Source organism: Lissotriton helveticus, chromosome 4_2, assembly GCF_964261635.1.
Source record: "Lissotriton helveticus chromosome 4_2, aLisHel1.1, whole genome shotgun sequence".
Lineage (NCBI taxonomy): Eukaryota > Metazoa > Chordata > Amphibia > Caudata > Salamandridae > Lissotriton > Lissotriton helveticus.
The window spans coordinates 99,093,731-99,119,100 of record NC_136064.1 but is presented as its reverse complement, the minus strand read 5'-3'; positions in this window follow the sequence as shown (position 1 = coordinate 99,119,100).

Sequence of the window (25,370 nt, the reverse complement as noted above, 5' to 3'; positions counted from 1 at the left end):
AGATGGCCGCCATCTTGAGAGCACTCTCAAGCTGTGCGCTCTCCGGCAAACTCCGGTTCCTCGCATGCAGCTGGGGTAGTCCCTCCGCGCCGGCAGCCAGGCCGCTGGTCACTCGTCGGTGCAGATGGCGAGCGCCCTTCGTGTCTTGGGTCCTGGGACTCGGCAGCCGGCTCTCCGGCCCCGGGTCACCTCCGCCGTCCGATAACGTCCGCCATCTTGCTGCTCGTTAGAGTCGTCCCCGGCACTTTGCTCGACTCCGGTAGCTCAGCAAAGCCCTTCGCTGAGGTCGCGAGTAGCCGGGGATGTTCCCCTGGTGTTCCCACACGTTCACCAGTGTCTTGAGCTGCGAACAGGATAATTATGCGGATAAATGGTGGGTTCGGGCACGGAGCACCCGGCTCACGCCGCCGTCCCCATCAGCGCCGAAACCACGCCCCCTTCTATTCCCTCCATTATCCTAATCAATCCAACTGACAGACTTGCATGTCCACCGCTCCAATTAAATAATTTCCCTATACCATACCACCACTAATCCTTTGGGTTCCGGAGTAGCGTGCTACATGCCGAAAAGCACTTCGGCGCCTCGTCGGGGGTAGGAGGCTAAACAATTACAATACAGCATCATTATAAATCATAACAGTGTGAGTGAACGCGGTGACATAACATTACCACAACAGCGTCCCCCCTTTAGTAAACCAATAAGACACAAAACCCCTTGAGCACTAACCAGTGGCATAACGAAACTCTCTCCACTCTCTCTCTCTCTCTCTCTCTCCACTCTCTCTCTCTCTCCACTCTCTCTCTCTCCACTCTCTCTCTCTCTCTCTCTCTCTCTCCACTCTCTCTCTCTCTCTCTCTCTCTCTCCACTCTCTCTCTCTCCTCCCTCTCCTCTCTCTCTCCTCCCTCTCCTCTCTCTCTCCTCTCTCTCTCCTCCCTCTCCTCTCTCTCTCTCCCTCCTCTCTCTCTCTCTCTCTCTCTCTCTCTACTCTCTCTCTCTCCACTCTCTCTCTCCACTCTCTCTCTCCACACTCTCTCTCCACTCTCTCTCTCCACTCTCTCTCTCTCTACTCTCTCACCATTGTCTCTCTCTACTGTCTCTCCACTCTCTCAATCTCTCTACTCTCCCCCCACTGTCTCCCTTCACTCTCTCTCCCTTCTCTCTTTCCCTTCTCTGTCTCTACTCTCCCTTCTCTCTCTACTCTCTCTCTACTCTCTCTCTGCTCTCTCTACTCTCTCTACTCTCTCTCTGCTCTCTCTACTCTCTCTCTGGTCTCTCTACTCTCTCTCTGCTCTGTCCACTCTCTCTCTGTCCACTCTCTCTCTGTCCACTCTCTCCCTTCTCTCTCCCTTCTCTCTCCCTACTCTCTCCCTACTCTCTCCCTCCCCACTCTCTCTCTCCCCACTCTCTCTCTCCCCACTCTCTCTCTCCCCACTCTCTCTCCCCACTCTCTCTCTCCCCACTCTCTCTCCCCACTCTCTCTCCCCACTCTCTCTCCCCACTCTCTCTCCCCACTCTCTCTCCCCCCACTCTCTCTCCCCCCACTCTCTCTCCCCCCCCACTCTCTCTCTCCCCACTCTCTCTCTCCCCACTCTCTCTCTCTCCCCACTCTCTCTCTCCCCACTCTCTCTCTCTCTCCCCACTCTCTCTCTCCCCACTCTCTCTCCTCCCTCTCCTCTCTCCTCTCTCTCTCTCTCGCTCTCGCTCTCGCTCTCTCTCTCTCTCGCTCTCTCTCTACACTCTCTCTCTCCACTCTCTCTACTCTCTCACCATTGTCTCTCCCTTCTCTCTCCCTACTCTCTCCCTACTCTCTCCCTACTCTCTCTATCCCTACTCTCTCTCTCCCTACTCTCTCTCTCCCCACTCTCTCTCTTCCTACTCTCTCTCTCCCCACTCTCTCTCCCCACTCTCTCCCCACTCTCTCTCCCCACTCTCTCCACCCTTGTCAGGGTCCCAGCAGTGCTGTATGCTGCCTCGTGCTCTCTGGGGCCCCACCCCACCCCACACTTGTCAGTGTCCTGAGCAGTGCTCTGTGCTGCCTCCTGCTCTCTGGCGCCCCCACCCTTGTCAGGGTCCCAGCAGTGCTGTATGCTGCCTCGTGCTCTCTGGGGCCCCACCCCACCCTTGTCAGGGTCCCAGCAGTGCTGTATGCTGCCTCGTGCTCTCTGGGGCCCCACCCCACCCTTGTCGGGGTCCCAGTAGTGCTCTGTGCTGCCTCCTGCTCTCTGGGGCCCCCACCCCACCCTTGTCAGGGTCCCAGCAGTGCTCTGTGCTGCCTCCTGCTCTCTGGGGCCCCACCCCACCCTTGGGAGGGTCCTGAGCAGTGCTCTGTGCTGCCTCCTGCTCTCTGGGCCCCCACCCCACCCTTGGGAGGGTCCTGAGCAGTGCTCTGTGCTGCCTCCTGCTCTCTGGGGCCCCACCCCACCCTTGTCAGTGTCCTGAGCAGTGCTCTGTGCTGCCTCCTGCTCTCTGGGGCCCCAACCCACCCTTGTCAGGGTCCTGAGCAGTGCTCTGTGCTGCCTCGTGCTCTCTGGGGCCCCACCCCACCCTTGTCGGGGTCCCAGCAGTGCTCTGTGCTGCCTCCTGCTCTCTGGGGCCCCACCCTTGTCAGTGTCCTGAGCAGTGCTCTGTGCTGCCTCCTGCTCTCTGGGGCCCCAACCCACCCTTGTCAGGGTCCTGAGCAGTGCTCTGTGCTGCCTCCTGCTCTCTGGGGCCCCCACCCCACCCTTGGGAGGGTCCTGAGCAGTGCTCTGTGCTGCCTCCTGCTCTCTGGGCCCCCACCCCACCCTTGGGAGGGTCCTGAGCAGTGCTCTGTGCTGCCTCCTGCTCTCTGGGGCCCCACCCCACCCTTGTCAGTGTCCTGAGCAGTGCTCTGTGCTGCCTCCTGCTCTCTGGGGCCCCAACCCACCCTTGTCAGGGTCCTGAGCAGTGCTCTGTGCTGCCTCCTGCTCTCTGGGGCCCCACCCCACCCTTGGGAGGGTCCTGAGCAGTGCTCTGTGCTGCCTCCTGCTCTCTGGGGCCCCACCCCACCCTTGTCAGTGTCCTGAGCAGTGCTCTGTGCTGCCTCCTGCTCTCTGGGGCCCCACCCCACCCTTGTCAGGGTCCTGAGCAGTGTTCTGTGCTGCCTCCTGCTCTCTGGGGCCACACCCCACCCTTGTCAGGGTCCTGAGCAGTGCTCTGTGCTGCCTCCTGCTCTCTGGGGCCCCCACCCCACCCTTGTCAGGGTCCCGCACAGTGCTCTATGCTGCCTCCTGCTGTCTCTGGGTGCCCACTCCACCCTTGTCAGGGTCCCAGCAGTGCTCTATGCTACCTCCTGCTGTCTCTGGGCCCTCACTCTTGTCGGGGTCCCAGCAGTGCTCCATGCTGCCTCCTGCTCTCTGGGGCCTCCACCCCACCCTTGTCAGGGTCCCAGCCGTGCTCTGTGCTGCCTCCTGCTCTCTGGGGCCCCCACCCCACCCTTGTCAGGGTCCCGAGCAGTGCTCTGTGCTGCCTCCTCTCTCTCTGGAGTTTGGGGTCCCTTGAAAACCAGGGGCTTGTTTTAGCTCCTAATTGTGTTGTCGGAAATACAGAGGCGCTGTTTCAGACTTGTGACTGTTTACCACTTGGTAGCCAGACGTATTCTTTTTACATACTTTAAAGACGGGGGAATGTAGAAATGTAGCTTTTCTGCTTACTTTTCTTGCCTCCAATTATTTTCTTCAACCCTTAAGTGAACAGCACTGAATAAATAAAAATAACTAATTTTTACTCAAGAAAAATGACTGATATAGGCCCAGCTGCTCGCTGTGGAGTTAACAATTACATAGAGTTGTAATGTGTGACTATTTCTGGACCAAAAATAACTGTGTTAATGTTTACTGACGTATACAAACCACTCGACCTTTGAACCCGTTCCTTAATGGTATGTTCTCTCAGTACCACCTCGACCCCATCCCCCCCCTCGTCAAAAGGGCAGAAACCCCATACCGCATAATTCAAGAACTTCATCCCGACCGCCCTCGCCCCCCGAAGCAAGTGCTGACCTAAACAAAATTCAATTAAAAGGCCGCTTTTCCCTTTAAGTGCCGCTTATTAATCTTAAGCTACTTGCTCATTGCCCACGCCAATATGTCTCACATTGTCAATTCTCACTCTTTAAAGCGGGCTGCTGCTGTGCGGGGAAACTACAAAAACAGCTTTCTGTGCGTAATGCATCCGCGAAATAAGGAATTTAATGTGTGATGATTCCGTTTTGGGATGTCAAATAGCCCCTTATTACAATCGGGGTGCAGGGTTTTTAGGGATGTTCTTTTTAATCTTTCCATCTGTGTTTGTATATGCTTGCCTCTTGCTGAGTTTCACCTGCATTTATCCGCGTTTGTATTGTGTGAACAAGTGAAGCCAGGGTTTGTGCACTCGCAGTTTAATTTAACTGCTGGGACATATCACACCTGGATGCCTCGTGCGTTTCAGTGCCAGAAGAAGACATATTTGATGCACGTCTGGGACACGTCAGCATTATCGAATACACCGACTCCCCTCCCGCGGATGTTTAAAGCTTGGACAATCTTGCCTCTTTTTAACTCCCCTGGCAGTCCTATTAAAATAACCTAAAAGAAGTCTAATTTTGTGCTTTTCCCCCCACACTTATTAATGGATGCAAATGAAAAAATAGGTGGTTTCGGTCTTTATTTATCTTTAAAAACCAGCAAAAGTGGAAAACTGTGAGCCTCCATTACAATGCAAGAAGTCCCTAGGTGGGGGCGGGGGGGGTGATATATCAAACAGCCAATAGCATGAGGTGAGAGGGTGCACTCCTGTGGGGGCGCAACGCCATTGGTGATTGTGTGTTGGCGAGCCTCAGCAAGTCCTACCAGTGCAAGGGATTCGCCCTTCTTTGCACAGAGTCCTCAGACCAATAGGAAGAAGTTGGCACAGAAACTGGAATAGAAAATACAGAGTTTATTAAACCTCATGAGGTGGAACCACATTCACACAACACCCTTCGGTAGTGTATGACGTAGCACACTGAATGGAAGGAGCTTGGTCCTTTTATACCCACACAGGGCTCAAATGAAGGTGGTACAAGTACAGAATGCTGGTTGTAAGTACATATAAGGTCATACAGAAAGTGTACAGGCAACAAGTGGGAGGAGCAAACAGTTAGCTAACTCTGGTGGACACATCCAAGTTGAGGACAGCTGTAAGCTCAACTGAGCATGTGCGAAGCAGGAGAGGCTAAATATATCTTGTCTCTAGGCAGATTTGAAGAGCAGTTAACAGGAAGGTAGGGTAGAGCACATGGCAAGCAAAATGGCTGACAGAAATACAAAATGGATTCCGCAAAACGGACAAGACAGTCTCTAAATACAAGATGTCTTCTGCTAATGCTTAACCTAATCACTGCTAAATTATAACAGACAACCCTTTCAGCATTAGCTGAAGACATTTGTTTATCTGGGGTAATGTAGATATGCATTCTGTACATTGATGCTCATCATCTCAGCTATTTCTTTATTTAACATTTGCTGTGATTTTATATTTGCAATATTTCTTTTGACAGGTGTACAAGCAGTGATGCACATGGAGCAAAGCATAGGACCACATTGTATACAAGTACAGCATGTAAATAGTATCACCAGTAGTATACATAGAATAGTCAGTAGTTTCCAGCCCCAAGTATCAAAGAGTGTCCATATCCAGTTCGAAAATGTCCATGTACCAGTCTCTGTGTGAATTTCTGCAGCAATCTTATGCAGTTTTGAGATTGCATCATATACTGAAGGTGAGTGATCCAGAATGAAAACACAACAACTACTACCGATGATGCAACATGCACCACCTCGGTCAGCCAAAATCACATCAAGCACCATTCGGTTCTGGAGAGCTACAATTCTTGCAATTTGCAGCTCCTCTGTAATGTTCCCGAGTGCCATAGCTGTTTGATTGGTGACTGCTTCCACAACACGAGTTAATCGCCTTATCTCTCTGCTATTCAATCCAGCACCCACAAAGAAGAACAAACCCAAATTGAAATCGACATATTGTTGCAAAGTGGTATCTGTCTGGTCAACTTCATCTGCACTTATTGTTCGTTTATATCTATTCTTGGAAATGTCATTATACAACTCTAAGTTCAGATGATATGATGGAGGGGCCAAGAACACAGGTGGTAACAAAAATGATATGTAACATACGCCGGACCACCCAACAGGTAATTGATAGTATCCTTTATTACCACATACAAAATACGAATTGTGTGAAGACGTAAAACTACTGTTGTTACCTCCTTCAATAATCAATGTCCAAATACATTCATTCCGTCCTACTGGAATTCTCCCAACACTACTTATACACAGTTCCGCTTTAGATCTGGTCACAGAAATTACACAAGCATTTACAATGCAATGGTTTTGCCTTTGTTAAAGTTAGAGCTATTGGCATTGCTCTTGACATTATTTTTATTTATGTTTTTTTTAAACATAAATAAATAGCATTGTCATTTACAATGCCAATAGCTTAATCTCTTGCAAATGACACACACAAAAACCCACAGAGAGCCCCCCCACACACACACCCAGAGCCCCCCCACACACACACACCCACACAGAGCCCCCACACACACAGCCACACAGAGCCCCCCACACACACCCACCCAGAGCCCCCCACACCCACCCACCCAGAGCCACACACACACCCAGATCCACACACACACCCACACACCCAGAGCCACACCCACACACCCAGAGCCACACACACCCACACACCCAGAGCCACACACCCAGAGCCACACACAGCCACACACCCAGAGCCACACACACCCACACACCCAGAGCCACACACCCAGAACAACCAAGGTCAGCCTCTTGTGCTAAAGAAATGGCCAGGAAGGACACAATTTCAGATTCTCGCGTTTGTAACTCATTTACAGAGGTCCCAGCACTTCTAGACATGTGCGTGCTTCGTGCCATGACTTTAAGTGGCCTTCTGGTTTGAGGTGTAGGGCAACACCCGTAGTCAGACAGTTTTTACCAGTGTTATTAGACAGACCTTCCTAGCAGGCTGAAAGCCCCATTACAGATCTGTGATGGTCATGTTAGCACTACACCTTGAACCATGAACCGAAGAACACAGATGCATGGCCTGAGGGTGGGAATACAGAGGACGCTGCCTACGACCTTCCAGATAAGGGGCTCTTGCAGAAAAAACATTGATTGGAAGGTCTGTAGGATGGAACTGTACAAATATAGCACATACTTCCCGGAAATGTAAGTGACTCTTCCCCAGCCCTTCAGGAGAAACAAAGGCCTGTACCATACAGTAAACTCGAGATTCCCTGATTAGACATTACTTCTAAGCTGGTGGTTAAGTAGTGTCAGACTCGTATGTATCAGGCATGGGAAAAGACATGCAGCAGGCTTCCTTGAAAGCAACACAATGTGATGTCCTGCACAGTAGTGCAATCCTTTGACACTGAAAGTTATTGTTTGAACCCACCTTTCATATTAAATACGACAGACTATGCCCATTCAGTTTTTGACCTCGCAGCAGTGACCGTTCTCTCGTACTTGCACTTTCACAATAAATGTACAGTAGCCTTTTTGAACATTGCTAATAATGGGCACTGCAGTCCGGAAATAAAGAGACCAGTGCGAAATGGTAGTATGCCCTTACTGAAAGTAATGATTATGTGCATTAAAACCATCGCTATTAGACCTAAACGCACTGGTGTTATAATTATTTCAACCCAAATTAGAATTGCCAACACTTCTCTTATCTTCCTCCACTAACTACCAGGGTACATCATACTTACTCAGAAACATAAAGCATGGATTGGAGATGTCATGATTATACACTCCTTGGCCTCTCCCACTGAGACATCTAACAAGTAATACGAACGGCAACAAAATTATAGCAGTGTACAGTAAAAGGTTGCCCAATAGGGATACATATTTACCCCCAGATAAAAAAATAAATAGCTGAAATAGGACAATTACACATAGAAGTTGTTCATTTGAAGAAAAAAAAATCGTTGCGTCATACGTATTTTAGACGATGCCTGCATTTGTTTTCACTTGTCGCTCGTGGAATCTGGGATGGAACTTAATGGAGGATGAAAATCACAATCTCTCCTTTAAACATCTCATCCCTGCAATTCGACAGTACCTAATGCCCTGTAACTCATCTATTATAACTGCAAACATGTACATGATTCCGTATAACCAGCCCCACTAAAGATCACACACTTACGTCTACAAATGTAATCTGCCAGACAGGAACAGAAGTAAATGCATCAAGTGGTTTCTTTAAGAGCACAAGACTAACCCAAATAACCACTGGAAAAACAAACAAGAATTTACAAGTGGGTAACAAAATGCTGCAGCGGGAGGGGGGGGCGGGAACGGACAGCGGGAGGGGGTAGTGTCAGACTCGTATGTATCAGGCATGGGAAAAGACATGCAGCGGGCTTCCTTGATGTGGGTTCCTGTAGTGTAGTGGTTAGCATGTTCGCCTCACACGAGAATGCCCCCCGGTTCGAAACCGGCCGGAAACATTTCACAGCCTAAGACCTTTATAACCATGGGTTAAAATGCTGTCATGCACCGAGCGGTAGCTAGCATAATGGTACGTTACAGTAGTTTAAAATTATTATGCTGGGTCTTGTAGCTTAGTGGGCTAATGTCTACTGTAGGAGGCCTGTGTGTGACTTCATAATCACAGGCTCAAATCCCGGCAGGTCTACTCAGCCTTTCATCCTTCTGTAGTCGATAAAATGAGTGCCATTGAGTTGGGTAACAAGGAACATCTTACGTTCAACGCCATGCTGCCCTAGGGCCAAGGTGCACTTTACAAATGCACATTACGTTATGTCATGCAAAATTCCGGAAGCTATGCTATTAGGCCACGTCTCGTAAAGGTGAGCCATTTGTTGCCAGTGAACAACGTGTGCGACAAAAACTCACTCAGCTACGGGTTGCACCATGTATCGTTGGGCAACACTTGCTTAATCTTCCCGACGGCCCCCAGCGACTAGGGACCCTTATGGGTAAATTGCTGACGCTTTACAAACGTGGATTATTATTTGGTATGGGGTCGACTAGAAATTTATAAAATGGTAAAGCAAAATTAGGGGCGTTACTGTCTAGTCCAGAGTTTAGCATTCCCTCGAGACTCGCCCAGAGGAGGCCTCGAGCATTTATATATAGAACACGAGGACATTGCGAGTCACGAGAGCTGTCTCCGGTAAATCTTCGGCTGAGAAGGTTTGGGAGCCGCAGACAGTGATAGCTACATCTTATTGTGGCAGCCGTATGACTATAGCACAGAAGTGGGGAAGTATTGATCCCCCTCTGCGATACATTTAAAAAAAAAATAATAAATAAACACTTGGGGCCCGCCAATAACCTATAACATGAACTCTTAGATGGCGGACACTTTGGCTCCCAAAACACAAAGCGTTTCTATACACAGCTTTTTTCCTCACGGTTCGTGACTATTGCTATATCCTACCACTGCGCGAGCACAGGCCCCCCCCCCCCCTCCCCTGCTGTCCGGCAGTGAGTTGAAACCTGTTGCAACTGGTTCAGACACAGCGTAGGGTCTGCTCAAGTTAAAGCGGTATATTAGCTCAGTTGGTTAGAGCTCCGCGCTAACAAGGCCAAGTGTCACGGTTCGATCCCCAGCAACATGTGACCCTGGGCAATAGCCGGCTCAATCTTACATCTGCAGTCATATTTGGCCGGGAGGTTTCCGTCCCTTTTTCGAAAACTTAATCGTAGGATGCCTAAAGGTAAAGTGACATTCTGACAGCACTCTGTGCAAAAAAACTACCCCACACGGAGCAGCTGCTTCTTTCTGTACGACGGCTCCATTACAGTTCAATCTCCTCGTGTATCGGGATCACAAGGAAGGCCTACAAATATCGCGCAGGGCCCAGCTCATGCCAATCCGTACCAGTAGCAAAACATCGTATCCCGGCCTATTAGATCAGAGCTGAGTAACTCACTTTCCTCCGTTTGATCACCCACCATAATGACTCAACACCAGTGATATGTATGACTGCCTGTCACTGACGTTCTCATATACTGCCAAGGAAAAGGTCGTTCCCGGGAATTGGCTTTCGGCTGACGTAGCGTGACGTAGCCAAAAGCCTAAAATTCTCGGGAACGCCCCCGAATCTAGTCCGAGATTGACGGACAGAGCCTTCTCCCAATGGCTAGCCTCCATTTATGGAGCTAGCCAATGAGAGAGTGGGGACGGTCCAGTCCCCACACACAGTTCTCATTAAGTTTTTCCTAGCGCATGCGTACTTCGTACGCATTGGCTAGGCAAAACCTAAAAAGGTCCATTGTCTTTGATAGTCCTCATATTCGTGAAGACATATGGTGTCGAAATATTGTCCGGTTGGTACTCTTCCCATTCAGCCCCTTTAGCTTGAGGATAACCATCTTCATCTTGGTATTACTACTTTATTCAGACGAAAGATAATTCCTCCTACTGAAGGCTTTCCGAAAGCAAACAAAAGTGCATACCAAGCTTGACAAGAACCATTATGGGAAAACGGTATAGGAATAAAAGGTGTTCTTCCTTTCTTTTGGTGTGCAGGTATCATTCCACACACCCAACACTTGGTAGCATTGTGTGTATGATGCAAAATCTGGATGAATGTGTTATTTAAATAGGATTGTCGATGCTTCTGCTCGTGATAGGGAAGTGTAAAATAGTTATGTTCCACTGAAGCTGGAGTAGTGGCAACAAGAAGCTGTCGAGCAGGAGCTACTTTCTCAACAGACCAGGTGATTATTGCCATAACCACCAGAGCAACAACAAACCCTACAGCACAAATTATTATTTTGTTATTCATTTCAGCAACAATGATAATTGATCTTTCTAAAAACGTGTTGAAAACAATCGTTGGAGCTCTTATCCCTTGGGCAGCCGCTGATTTCTTCACCACGAGCCACGACGGCCATGACGCAGGGCTGATTCCTCCCCCCCTTGCCACATCGGCTCTCCGTTTCGCTAACCCAGGGCGGTAGCTCAACCAGTCTTTTTCAACACTGCAGATTCTTTCCTCGTTCTCAAGTGGTATCGCGATGCTCCAGGAATCGTGTGGTCCGGGAAGACTTCCACAGATTCGTCAGGTGAGATAGCTTGACCTTTCTCCGTCTCCAGAATCTCTCGATGGTCGGTCAGCACAGCAGGTTCCACCAAGGCAGGCGACACACGCTTACAGTGTTTGATATGGACCCAGTTCTTCTTGTTCGTCACTCGAACTGCTGTCCTTGTTGCAAGGAGCACTGCTCCGGACCTCGCCACCTTGGTTCCAGGCTGTTCGATCTGTCGAAGACCTTGACCATCACGTAGTTGCCAGGACGGAGTTCGTGGGCCTCACCTTTAGATCTGTTAGGAAGCGCTTCGCGAACCTGTTGATGAATAGAGACCAAACTGTCGGTTAACTGTGCCAAATAATCATTCATCAGAACACAAGGAGCATCATGTATGGGGCGTGGCTTAGGAACTCCCCAAATATTCATCGGTCTCCCAAAGACCACTTCGTATGGGGTGAGACCAGATTGTGAGTGTGGCACTGATCTTATGGATAACAATGCTAAGGGTAATGCATCTGACCACTTAAAGGACGTGGAAGCCAGTATTTTCGCCAACTTCAATTTTAGAGTAGCATTGTATCTTTCCACTAATCCTGCTGATTGTGGGTGGAAGACTGAGCTGAAAAGTAAATTCCTGGCCAGTAGAGCTAGGAAGCAGGCATCAGCAAAAGGATCCTTGTCCACTGTCGTGTTTTACAATAGATATATTATCTCAGAATGTCTTCCTTCTTATTTATCCATGGTGACTAGGCCATCTCACAAGTTTGTGCTTACAAGACTGAGGTTTGGAGTAGCACATCATTTAGTGGCCCTACCAACCCTCAAGAAACATCCAACAGGGCCATGTCTGTGCGATGGCGTACCTAAACAGAGCACTCTGCACTTTTTATTATTCTGTAAACTGTATATGAATTTCCGTACTGCCTATTTAAAACCTTTGTTTGTGAAATATGGTGTACGTACAGTTAATCAGGCAATGAGTTTATTATGCAAATTAAATTCCGCCGACATTTGTTTTTATACTGCTACTTTTTTAAATCTTTCTATTTATGCAAGAAAAAGCATGCTTTTTTAAAAATAATCTGGTCTGTATCTCTTCTGGTATCTGTTCTAACTGTAAATCTGTAATTTTGGTTATTTTATGTGTCTCTCTTGTGCTTTTATGGTCATGTTATATGTACCGAATAAAGCTTCATGAATTGAATTGACTGTATGGAACTTCTGTTTGATCCCTAATCTTTCAGAACATACTCAACATGTTGCCCAATAAAATAAGGTCCGTTGTTACTCCACAAAAATGTACAAACACCATATCTAGGGAAAAACTCCTTCAGAAGCACCTTTGCTGTGGTGAGAGCAGTATTATCCTTTGTAGGGTATGCCTCTATCCATTTACTGAAATCACATACCACCACTAGGACATATTTCAGATTATTACAGCGTTCAAGTTGGATGTAATCCATCTGCAAAACCTCAAAAGGTGCAGTTGGTGTAGCAAACCCTCCTGTGGGAGTCCGTGTCCCTTTTCCAGGATTATACTGCCAACAGATCAAACAGGACTGTACCACTCTTGTAGCTGTGCTGGCAATTTCAGGATGCTCCCAAACTTGCGTAAGCAATTTAGTTATTGCTAGAGCTCAAACATGTGCCAGCCCATGTGCCATTTGAACCATAGGTTGTAAATAGGCTGCAGGCAATTTCCATTTATTCATTTCTTTGTTACGCCAACAGCCCTCATAGTCTAACATTCCTTCTTTAGACCATTTCTCAAGCTCTTCCACAGAAGCAGATCTCTGTATATCCAATACTTCCTCTCTAGCGTCATGCCAACACTCAGCTTGAGACTTCACTACATACATGGATGTAGTGCTTCGCTGCATCGCAGGCTCACGAGCTATGTGATCTGCAAAAGCATTGACTTGTCCTATTTTGTCAATGATTTTCTTGTGTGCGCTACACTTCATAATAGCAACTTTCTTCGGGTATGTAAGTGCAGTCAAGAGATTATGCATTAATTCTCCGTGTATTATCTGCATCCCGTGGGATGTAAGAAAGCCTCTTTCCTTCCAGAGTAGGCCAAAATCATGAACCACTCCAAAAGCAAAGCGGCTATCCGTGTAAATGTTCACACAAAAGTCCGTGCTAAGTTCACACGCTCGTGTGATAGCTATTAGTTCAGCTGCTTGAGCCGACTTCTGAGGTATGCGAGCTGTTTCCACTACTGTCTCAAGCGTGGTGATTGCATATGCAGCTGAAGTCGTGCCATCTGGTAACTTCAGACAGGACCCATCAACCCACAGTTCCCCATCTACATCCGGAAGGGGCGTATCTTGCAAATCGATACGACCCTTTGTCTGTTCCTCAATAAGGAATATACAATCGTGAGGTTCCTTTGACTGGGACTGAGTCACAGGATATGGCAACAAAGTGGCTGGGTTCAGTGTCGCGCACCTCTTCAAGGTAATATGAGGTGCTAACAGTGTCAATTCGTATCCTGTCAGGCGAGCACTAGTTAAGTGTTGTGTCTTGGTCTGATTCAAAAGGGCATCTACTGCATGGGGTACTAGTGATAGAGCACGCAGGTCACCCGACCAACAATTTTATCACATACGTTTCTGGCCCATAAGTTTCAATTTACCATATTTATTAATCGGGTAACCTAACACTCTACTACCAGTATCCCTTGTTCCTTCCTATTTATTCCTACTGTACCCGACTTACCAATCCACCGTTACGGGTACCTATGACCACAATGAATCAGGGAGCTAGCTGTAAAAAAAGGCAGACACAAAATACCAACTATTGTAATTTTCTTTGCACTCATGTAATGACCACAGACTCTTGAAAAGTTAAAAAAACCTTTATCTAAGGTTATTCAAGTTCTGTAAGCATTAGGTTTACAACAATTTAACTATCAATAACCAAGATTACAAAGGACACATATCCATATAGGAAATAAATCAGGCCAACCATTTATGAGTCTAGAGGAAGGTAAGAACAGGGAATATCCTAACAATTTCAGAGTTTAGACTTAATAGATGAGTGACTAAGGGACGGGGAGAAATAAGGAACATACTATAAAGTCACAGTTGTAAAAATACCCCTAAAGATGAGGGTATAGAAAAGAACCTTGAAGTATATTTTGAGAACTCTGGGATACCATATAACTATGGGGAAGGGGAAAAATGGAACACGCTAGAATTCCGGAACCATCAATTTAGATAGCTAAAGTAAAGATAAGTGTTGGACAGGCCACATGAAGGGCTCGCTCCCTCCCCGCAGGACAGGGCCCGGGCCACCGTCAGCACCATTGCCCGGCCCCGCCGCCATCTTGGACACGGCACCACGCGGCCGTGCGGCCTCAGCCCGACCCCAACCCTGGGCCTGGCCAGGCCCCGACATCCCGGCACCACCCTCCACCCAGGAGGTGAACGGCCCACTTGGCAGGTCAGTGGGAGTACGAAGTGTCGATGGCTCTCCCCCGCCAGGTGCCGAGCACCCCCAGCCTCCTCGGGCGCTGGCTCCACCCCCCTGCTGGGTGTCTGGACTCCCTCATCCCAGACCTCCCGACCTCCAAGAGCGAGGGTCCGGACATCAAAGGGCGCCAGACCTATAACTGAGGCAGCCCCAGGACAGGAAGGCAGTTGTATCCTGGAGTCGAGAGACACCGCGACGAACTCATCCTTGACGGACTGCTGGCGCTGCCACAGCCCTGCCTTGTGAACTATTGTCCTGCCTGCTGGCGCTGCCGCGGCCCTCTGCAACCTTCATCCTCGTTGGGACCTGCTGGCGCTGCCGCGGCCCGTTGTAACCTTCATCCTCGTGGGACCTGCTGGCGCTGCCGCGGCCCGTTGTAACCTTCATGCTCGTGGGACCTGCTGGCGCTGCCGCGGCCCGTTGCAACCTGCATTCTCGTGGGACCTGCTGGCGCTGCCGCGGCCCGTTGTAACCTTCATCCTCGTGGGACCTGCTGGCGCTGCCGCGGCCCGTTGTAACCTTCATCCTCGTTGGGACCTGCTGGCGCTGCCGCGGCCCGTTGCCACCTACGACCTCTTCGGGACCTGCCGGCGCTGCCGCGGTCCGACCCCTCCGAATACCGAGCTCGAGGATTGTGAGCCATCACCGTTACACCACCGTACCCGTGGGTAACCAGACTGTCCCGCTACCCCCTTCCCCTACTAGAGACTAGAATTGAGAGGATCATCGTGTCCTGATTGCCTTGTATCGTACCACTCTACTCCCAGAAGTGCCTATAAAAGGTGTTACCCTGAACTTTGTGTGGTGTCCATCTGTGGGGGGGAAGTTACCTGTCTGTGCGATCACTGTGCTCGGCCGACCCTCCAGGTCCCCGTCTAACATTGGTGGCTAGCGGCGCGATCCGAACCAACGCCTACCGTACAGACAGTAACTCACCCTACGACTAAAACCACAATGACGACCAAAGAGAGCGGATCGGCGGAGAAGTTCCAGATAGAAAAGCTGGAACAATACAACCACCGAGAGCTCAAACAATTTTGCATGGACTTAGGCATTGCTACCACCGGGCTAAGCACAAAAGAAGACTTCAAAAACGCCCTAGAGGCCTGGACAGAGACAAATACCGCAACCCCCCGGGACCCCGCAGCCCCGGAAGTCAACACCACCCGGACGGAGGAACGGAGAACAGGCCCCTCCCATGAAGAGATCCAAGAGCGGGAAAAAAATAGATTGCACGAGTTAGACTTGGCACGACTCAGATTAGACGGAGAATTGAAACTGGCGGAACAAAAAATAAACTTAGAACACTTACGGCTCAGAGAAGAGCGAGAGGAAAAACAGAGACAGAGAGACCTCGAAGAAAAAAGACTGGCATACGAGCACGAGTGCAAACTAGCGGAGATAGAAATGCGCAAACTGAACAAAAACCTAGGGGTGCCCGAGCAACCGCACTCCCCGGGTCCTACCGAGCAGAAGGTCCACATCCCCAAGGATGTGGTCCGAGAATATCACCGGAACGACGACATACAGCAGTGGTTCAAGGCCTATGAGATTGCCATGACCGCCCACCGGGTCGCTCGAAGTGACTGGGGAGCCGGTCTATGGGGGAGATTCGTCAACGAGGGTCGTGATGCCCTGCTGCAGCTTCCGGACCCTCAAGTGACGTCCTATGACCACATGAAGGCCGCCCTCCTCAGTCGATATGGACTTACACCCGAAATGTACCGCCAGAGGTTCCGCAACTGCACCCGGATCCCAGGTACGACGTGGTTGGAATACGTGAACTATTTCAGCCGAGCCTTCGAGGGGTGGATCAAGGGTAACAACGTAACCACTTACGAACAACTCTTCAATCTCATTGTGTGGGAGCACCTCTCCAACAACTGCTTTGTCGAGCTCAGGCAGCACCTCCTCGACAGTAAATTGACTGAACCCCGGCAGCTCGCCACCGAGGCTGACCGGTGGGAGAGCACCCGAGTGGCCCGGAGTGGGCCGAATGAGCAGAACAGAACCAACCAAGGTCACCATCGTCCCCGAGGAGGAGGAGGAGGCCCGGGCCGGGGCAGAGACGCCGCCCCGGCCGCACCCACTAACGCCACCCCGGCCCCAGCAGGCCGGGGAAACCCCCCGATGCGCCCGGGGTTCCGAGCTAACGTGACGTGTCATCGATGCCAGCGAGTCGGCCACTATGCCAGTGACCCGACCTGCCCGAAGAACCAGGCCCCCGGGCCCCGCCAGATGGCGGCCGCCGCCCTGGGAGAAGAACAAGTCTCCGAAGACACGGAGACCTATGAGTCGGAGCAGTTCGAGTGGGAACCCGCCGCCATGACCCTGGCATGCCTAGGAGGAAGAGACATGGTCCCGCGGACTCCCCTGCCCGCCAACACTCGGAAGTACAGCCAATGGGTGAGCATCAATGGGCGCAAGGCCGAGGCCCTGCGTGACACCGGGGCCAGTGTGACGGCCGTCCGCTGTCACCTGGTGACCCCAGAACAAATCCTACCAAACGTACTTTGCCCCGTCCGATCGGCAGATAACTCGGAGAGCCTGTGTCGGATGGCCTGCGTCCCCTTCGAATGGGGAGGAGTGTCCGGCATGCTGAAAGTAACTGTCCGTGACGATGCCCCCGTAGACTGCCTCCTGGGGAACGATCTCGAGAGCTCCCCGTGGGCCGCTGTGGAAAGAAGAGAGCATCTGGGGATGTTGGGTCTCCCGGACTGGGCGTGCGTAACCACCCGGTCCATGGCCACCCGCACCATCCCTAGACCAGAAGAACCAGAATGGGCAGCACCTCCGCCCTCGATCACTCCAGAAGAAGACTTCCTCCAGACCGACCACCCGGACCCCACCCCAGAGGGGTCCACACAGCCCCCCGAGCTTCCCGACCTGGCTCAGTGGCGTCAAGAAGGGGGGCCCACCCAGGAACAATTCCGGCAGGAGCAAAAGACCTGCCCCTCCCTCGAGGGATTGCGACAGCAAGCGCTCGCCCAGAGCCAAGGAGACACCACCGGGGCCCACTGGGTTTATTGGGACAATGATCTCTTGTACAGCGAACAGAAAATCGCAGAACTGGGGGCCGGGCGAGTGCTGGTGGTGCCCCTCCACTTCAGAGACTTCCTGTTGAACCTAGCCCATGATGTCCCCCTGGCCAGGCACCTGGGCCAAGACAAGACCTACCACCGCCTGGTGACTCACTTTTTTTGGCCCAAAATGAGAAATGACGTATCCAACCATTGCCGGTCCTGCCCGACCTGCCAGGCCAGTGGGAAGAGCGGCCGCAAACTCAAGGCACCCCTACAACCATTCCCCGTGGTGACCACCCCGTTCGAAAGGGTGGGAATAGACATTGTGGGGCCCCTGGACCCCCGAACAGCACAGGGACATCGCTTCATCCTGGTCCTGGTGGATCACGCTACCCGCTATCCTGAGGCGGTCCCCCTTCGTACGATAACAGCCCCAGTAGTGGGTCGAGCCTTGATGGGGATCTTCTCTCGAGTGGGCTTCCCCCGGGAAGTCGTCAGCGACAGGGGTACGAACTTTATCTCAAAATACATGAAGTCCCTCTGGCAACAGTGTGGGGTCACCTACCGATTCACGACCCCCTATCACCCTCAAGGGAACGGACTGGTTGAGCGGTTCAACCGCACGCTCAAAGGGATGATTGGGGGGTTGGAAGAGCCCCTCCGTCGCCAGTGGGATGTGCTACTACCGTGCCTTCTCTTTGCCTACCGAGAAGTCCCCCAGAAGTCCCTCGGCTTCAGCCCTTTCGAACTCTTGTATGGACACCCGGTGCGAGGCCCGCTCAGCCTAGTCAAAGAAGGCTGGGAAATGCCCCCTCTAAAGAACCCTCCAGATGTTTTCAAGTACCTCCTAACCCTCCGCAACCAGACCAGAAGGTTCAGAGAGATGGCAAAAGCAAACCTGGAGGCCAGTCAGGAGGACATGAAAAGGTGGTACGATCAAAATGCATCCTCCATCGAATTTGAACCCGGCCAACAAGTGTGGGTAATGTCTCCCACCGAACCATGCGCCCTGCAAGACAAATGGACGGGGCCCTTCAAGGTAATCGAGCGCAAGAGCCCTGTCACCTATCTCATCGATATGGAATCTTCCCGAAACCCTCTCCGGGTCCTCCACGCTAATAGACTGAAACCCCACTTTGTACGCTCCGAACTCAGTCTCCTGATGGCAACCGACAATGGAACCGAGGAGGACTCCGAACCCCTTCCTGACCTCCTACGGTCACGGGAGAAGGACGGCTCCGTGGACGGGGTCCGACTCTCGGAGGCCCTCACCCTGGAACAGCGCCAAGGCTGCCGAGTCCTCCTGCTCCAGTTCTCCACCCTGTTCTCCCTCACCCCAGGGGTCACCCCCTGGTGCTTACACGACGTGGACACTGGAGACAGTCCCCCTATCCGCCATCGGGCCTACCGCGTACCAGATCGGGTACGGGCCTGCATCCAAGAGGAGGTGGCCAAGATGCTCACACTCGGGATCATCGAGCCCTCAGACAGCCCCTGGGCCAGCCCAGTGGTACTGGTCCCCAAAGCGGCCGCCCCCGGCGCCACGCCGGAGCTCCGGTTCTGCGTCGACTACCGGGGCTTGAATGCGGTCACCAGAACAGACGCACACCCCATCCCCCGAGCAGATGAACTAATCGACCGCATGGGAGCTGCCCGCTACCTCAGCATCTTCGACCTGACAGCGGGCTACTGGCAGATCGGTCTCACACCCCGGGCCCAAGAACGATCGGCATTCTCTACCCCTGATGGCCACTATCACTTCAAGGTCATGCCGTTCGGCATGAAGAATGCGCCAGCAACATTTCAGCGGCTAGTAAACCAGGTCCTGGCAGGACTCGAAGGATTCAGCGCCGCCTACCTGGACGATATCGCTGTGTACAGCCACCACTGGTCCGACCACCTCCACCACCTCCGAGAGGTGCTACAGGCCCTCCAACAAGCTGGCCTCACGATCAAGGCCAGCAAATGCCAAATTGGCCAGGGGTCCGTGACCTATCTCGGGCACCAGGTGGGAAGCGGTCTGGTGGCCCCTCTGCAACTCAAGATCGCTGCCATCCAGTCGTGGCAGTCCCCCATCACCCAGACCGAGGTCCGTGCCTTCTTGGGACTCACAGGCTACTACCGACGGTTCGTGAGGGACTATGGCAGCATCGTAGGGCCCCTCACGGAACTCACCTCCAAAAACCAACCAAAGAAGGTCAACTGGACCCCAGACTGTCAAGCGGCCTTCGAGAAGCTGAAGGCCGCCATGTGCTCCGCCCCGGTGCTCCAGGCCCCCGACTACAGTCGGGAATTTATCGTCCAAACAGATACCTCCGACCATGGCGTTGGGGCAGTCCTTTCCCAGCTGAACCCCGAAGGACTTGAGACAGAAAACACAACAGAGCAGACCAGGTCTGGAAAAGTGTGTGGCTGTACTAGCCAAGGTGTAACCGTGGATGCATGCATGTACATAAGGTGTTGTAGCACACTGGCTAGATAAATCCCATCAGACCACCCTTTGTGGTGGAGTTTACGTCATGTGGGATATTTATTGATCATTCCAAATCACAACCGACTTTAGTAATGTCGATATAAAATGGATGTAAAAAAACTAGCCGTGATGACCATCGTGAAGTGGTATTTACTAAAGTGCAGTGCTTAAAGGGCAAATAGTGAAACTAAAATTGACTACACGGGCATTGTAAAGTATTCAAAATACACAACATGTGTCAAAAATTAAAAACACGCCGAGTAGTAAGACTACCCCATGGCGTTATGTGCAAATCGGTCGACATGTTTCAGCCCGTGGGGCATTGCCCCGGCTTTCTTCAGGACCATGAATAGAGAAGCTACTGCAACTGTCAATGATTTGTTAGATCAAAAACAAAGAATGTACTAAGAAAAAGGTACATATCTACCAGGAACCTTCACATTTGACTGCCCACTGGAAGGGGAGAAGAACATCTTCTTCCTAGAAAACAAAAATTGTTTCACATACAAACACCATATAACACACACACATCCACATGTGTACACAAAGACCGCACAGACAAAACACACCTGCATGAATGAATTGCATTCAGCATTATATGAAAAGCATTATATGAAAAGTATAATTGCTTTGCCACCACGAGGCATTTCCCCATGGTGTTACTCACCCAGCTTTTTGTGGGTGACGACCTCACCTCACCCGGCGACCGCTCGGGAGAATGAGGCCCCGCTCTACAGTGTAGAAAAAAGGAAACCATGAGTACATGACTCTATGGTGTCCAAGCCAATTGCTCTACACCAAAACCCAACAGACGTGTGTTAGTGCCCCAACTGTTCAACCCTGAAAACACCCACATGTATGTCCATAAGACGCTTGGAAAATATATGAACTGAAAGGCTCTTTAGTCATGGGGACTAGACCAGCCAGTGGCTTTCATCAGCAGACGGCTCCTGGCCCGAGAACGACGCTGGAGCACCATCGAGAGGGAGGCCTTCGCCGTGGTGTGGGCCCTCAAAAAGCTCCGGCCTTATCTCTTCGGCACCCACTTCCGGGTCCAGACCGATCATCGACCCCTGCAATGGCTCATGCAGATGCGGGGGGAAAACCCGAAACTACTACGTTGGTCCATCTCCCTGCAGGGGATGGACTTCACTGTGGAACATCGACCCGGCCAAGACCACGCCAACGCGGATGGCCTGTCCCGCTTTTTCCGCCTCGACGAGGAAAGTCCCCAAGAAGATGGGTGACTCTCCCCGCCTTCAGCTGGGGGGGACGCATGTTGGACAGGCCACATGAAGGGCTCGCTCCCTCCCCGCAGGACAGGGCCCGGGCCACCGTCAGCACCATTGCCCGGCCCCGCCGCCATCTTGGACACGGCACCACGCGGCCGTGCGGCCTCAGCCCGACCCCAACCCTGGGCCTGGCCAGGCCCCGACATCCCGGCACCACCCTCCACCCAGGAGGTGAACGGCCCACTTGGCAGGTCAGTGGGAGTACGAAGTGTCGATGGCTCTCCCCCGCCAGGTGCCGAGCACCCCCAGCCTCCTCGGGCGCTGGCTCCACCCCCCTGCTGGGTGTCTGGACTCCCTCATCCCAGACCTCCCGACCTCCAAGAGCGAGGGTCCGGACATCAAAGGGCGCCAGACCTATAACTGAGGCAGCCCCAGGACAGGAAGGCAGTTGTATCCTGGAGTCGAGAGACACCGCGACGAACTCATCCTTGACGGACTGCTGGCGCTGCCACAGCCCTGCCTTGTGAACTATTGTCCTGCCTGCTGGCGCTGCCGCGGCCCTCTGCAACCTTCATCCTCGTTGGGACCTGCTGGCGCTGCCGCGGCCCGTTGTAACCTTCATCCTCGTGGGACCTGCTGGCGCTGCCGCGGCCCGTTGTAACCTTCATCCTCGTGGGACCTGCTGGCGCTGCCGCGGCCCGTTGCAACCTGCATTCTCGTGGGACCTGCTGGCGCTGCCGCGGCCCGTTGTAACCTTCATCCTCGTGGGACCTGCTGGCGCTGCCGCGGCCCGTTGTAACCTTCATCCTCGTTGGGACCTGCTGGCGCTGCCGCGGCCCGTTGCCACCTACGACCTCTTCGGGACCTGCCGGCGCTGCCGCACCGACCCCTCCGAATACCGAGCTCGAGGATTGTGAGCCATCACCGTTACACCACCGTACCCGTGGGTACCCAGACTGTCCCGCTACCCCCTTCCCCTACTAGAGACTAGAATTGAGAGGATCATCGTGTCCTGATTGCCTTGTATCGTACCACTCTACTCCCAGAAGTGCCTATAAAAGGTGTTACCCTGAACTTTGTGTGGTGTCCATCTGGGGGGGGGAAGTTACCTGTCTGTGCGATCACTGTGCTCGGCCGACCCTCCAGGTCCCCGTCTAACAATAAGACACATCTATATTTCATGAACGGTATAGAGAATTGTACTTAAAGGGTAGGGAAAAATAGGAACATACTAGAATAACAACGATAATGTATGACCTTTTCATTTAATTGTGCGAAAAGCATGGAAATTCAAAATATGCACGAGTATGACTTTATTAAAGCAAAAGAAAGGAAAAATAGAAGATGCAGAGTAGACTCTCAACACTATAATTACCTAGTATGGTGTGAAGACCAACCCTGGCCACGGGTCAGTTAAGGACAGGAGAAACCCCAAGGAAAGACAGTCGCTAGTAGGCCAGCAGATGCAGAATGGACACCCCAGGACAGGACAGGAAACCCAGATTAGGATCAGGACAGGACCACCAAGGTAAGACCAGCACCCGCAGTTCGGAAGCAACGCCTGCGCTCCACCCTCTCTGCAACTATCGATCAGAACCCCGAATGGGTTATCGAATCTCCCAGCAAAGTGCTCCGCCAGCACTTAAGGTTTCCAAAACCCCGCTTGGGTCTGTGGAAATTACGGACAGAGTGCTCCGCAGCTCTCTGTATCAGTCACCTATTGAGTGCATTGGGTCAGTGACAGGTCAGCTATTCGGACAAGTCGGACAATTTCTCTAGCAAAACCTAGGCTAGTTATACTGTTTTCCGGTCAGTGTACCACCCCCCGAATGTTGCAAGTGTAAGAATCCCCAATTTCGATTGGTCCTCAAGTAGGATAGGCCAACACACCAACCACATTTCATTTCTACAAGACTACATTTGCATGATCTGGGACCGCCTATTTGAATTTGGGGTTCCCATGACCTAATTCTCTCATTACAATAGTACATCTATGAATTATGATACATTGAAAACAGTTCAGCTTCTTCTGCTAGGCGAAGGTGCATCTTCCCAGGCACATCTTGGCTGGGACTTCGGGTTGGCAAGTTTTCAATGCCACCGGCAGAAGACTGTCATGCGCAGAAAGGCTGTTCAATATGGAATCACGAGTGTTCCTCGGGCCCCAAATAATACAATACATGAAAAGTAAGCGAAAACAATTTAGAAATACAGAAAAAATGAATACATTGTATACCATGAATAGCTACTCTATACCCCTTACTTTATAATAACTATAGCGTTAGGATAAATGCAGAACAAACAACTTTGCGAAAGCAGCTTTGCAAGCACGGAGCATATGAGAAGACAAAGCGGCCATTTTAGCTGTATTGCGCATGAGCAAACATTTCCCACCAGAACTGCGAGTACGTCACGTCACGTCACGTGAGTGTAACCAACGCATGTGCAGACTAAGTTCCCGCGAAGCAGCGGCCATTTTTAGTGGCAAGCGTTATTACGTTTTAGTAAACACATAGGAAAGCGGCTCTGGGACACCCAAATGTCAAAATAACTGGGAAATTAGTAAGACAAACATGTTGGATTAATCTATTATAGTTATTCGAGGTTCATGAGTACAAGCAAGTCGCGTAACATGCGAATTCTTGCTCCATCACTAGCACCAACAGTTTATGTGACAAAACTATCTTTTCACTCTGATGTATGGACACAGCAGTCGCTGCAACTGAACGGAAGCATCCAGGCAATGCACGAGCAACCGGATCAAGAACTGCAGAAAAATATGCACAAGGGCACTGCTTATCACCGTGTGTCTGTACTAAAACTGACAATGCACACCCATCTTTCTTGTGTACATAGAGTGTAAAGGTTTTCGTATAATCTGGTGTTTATAACACTGGTGCACAGCAAAGAGCTTGTCTTAACTGACCAAAACCATTTTGGCATTCATCTGTCCATGGGAGGGGGATCCGAGTGTTTTTAGTCAAAAGTGCTAGCAGGGGTTTAACAATATGTGAAAAGCCCAATATCCATTGCCTACAAAACGAAGTCAAACCAATGAATGCACGGACATCTTTCTGTGTGGAAGGTACTGGGTTATCTAAAATTGCTTGAATTCGATCTGGTGTCAGTGCACGGCCCTCCTTAGACAGAAGGTGACCTAAATAGGTTACCTTCGGTCTACAATATTTCAATTTCTTTCGTGGCACTTTATTTTTTTTTTATTTTTTTTTTTAAAATATATTTTTATTGCAGGAATCAAACATAGTTACAATTCAATCACCCGAATGGTGTGCCAGTTCAGTTACATCCATGAAAAAATGCTAATATCTAAACACGGCCATTCAGCCCACAACCCGGAGGTCGGGCGGCATGTTCTTCGGATCATCACTTGATAGTGCAGCACTCTGTGAACGTTAAACAGGTGAGGATAAATAGCTCTCTTCCGCTTTTCTAAACAACCTAGGTAAACTCCCTTCCCCCCTTCAAACAAATTAACCCCCCCAGAGGACTGAGTGACAATCTTTAAGGTCTCAAATCACCAGTGTTCGACAGAAGCTGATACAGCTCCTGCCCCCTCTATCCACCACCCCCCTCCCACCCCGCCATCGGTGATCTAGTACATTTTCAAAGAGCTTGTGGTAGTAGACAATGTCCTGTCCAATGCAGGTATCCTGCCTGCATGAGTCTACTGGGAGGTGGGCGGATCTTCATCACCACTATCAGAATCAGTGTGCATGTCATGGTCGCGCAGGGCCTGAACCAACGTCTCCCAGGCTTGTGCCGCCTCCAGTGCTCGCTCGTCCTGGCGCCGCCGCGCCAGCTGATAACGCAGGGTACTCTCGCTTTCCCGCCCACTGTTATGTTATGTTATGTTATGTTATGTTATATATTGTCTTGTATAGCACACGGCTACTCAAAAAGAGTGTCCCGGCGCTTTTATTGAGAACCTGTAGCAGAGTAACACAACACAGTGATATAAAAACAAATAAAAAGAAACAGATAAACAGGAAAAAATAGCCTAAAGGGTTTTAAGGCCCTTTCTAAAAGTCAACAAATTAGTGGCCCCACGTAGCGCC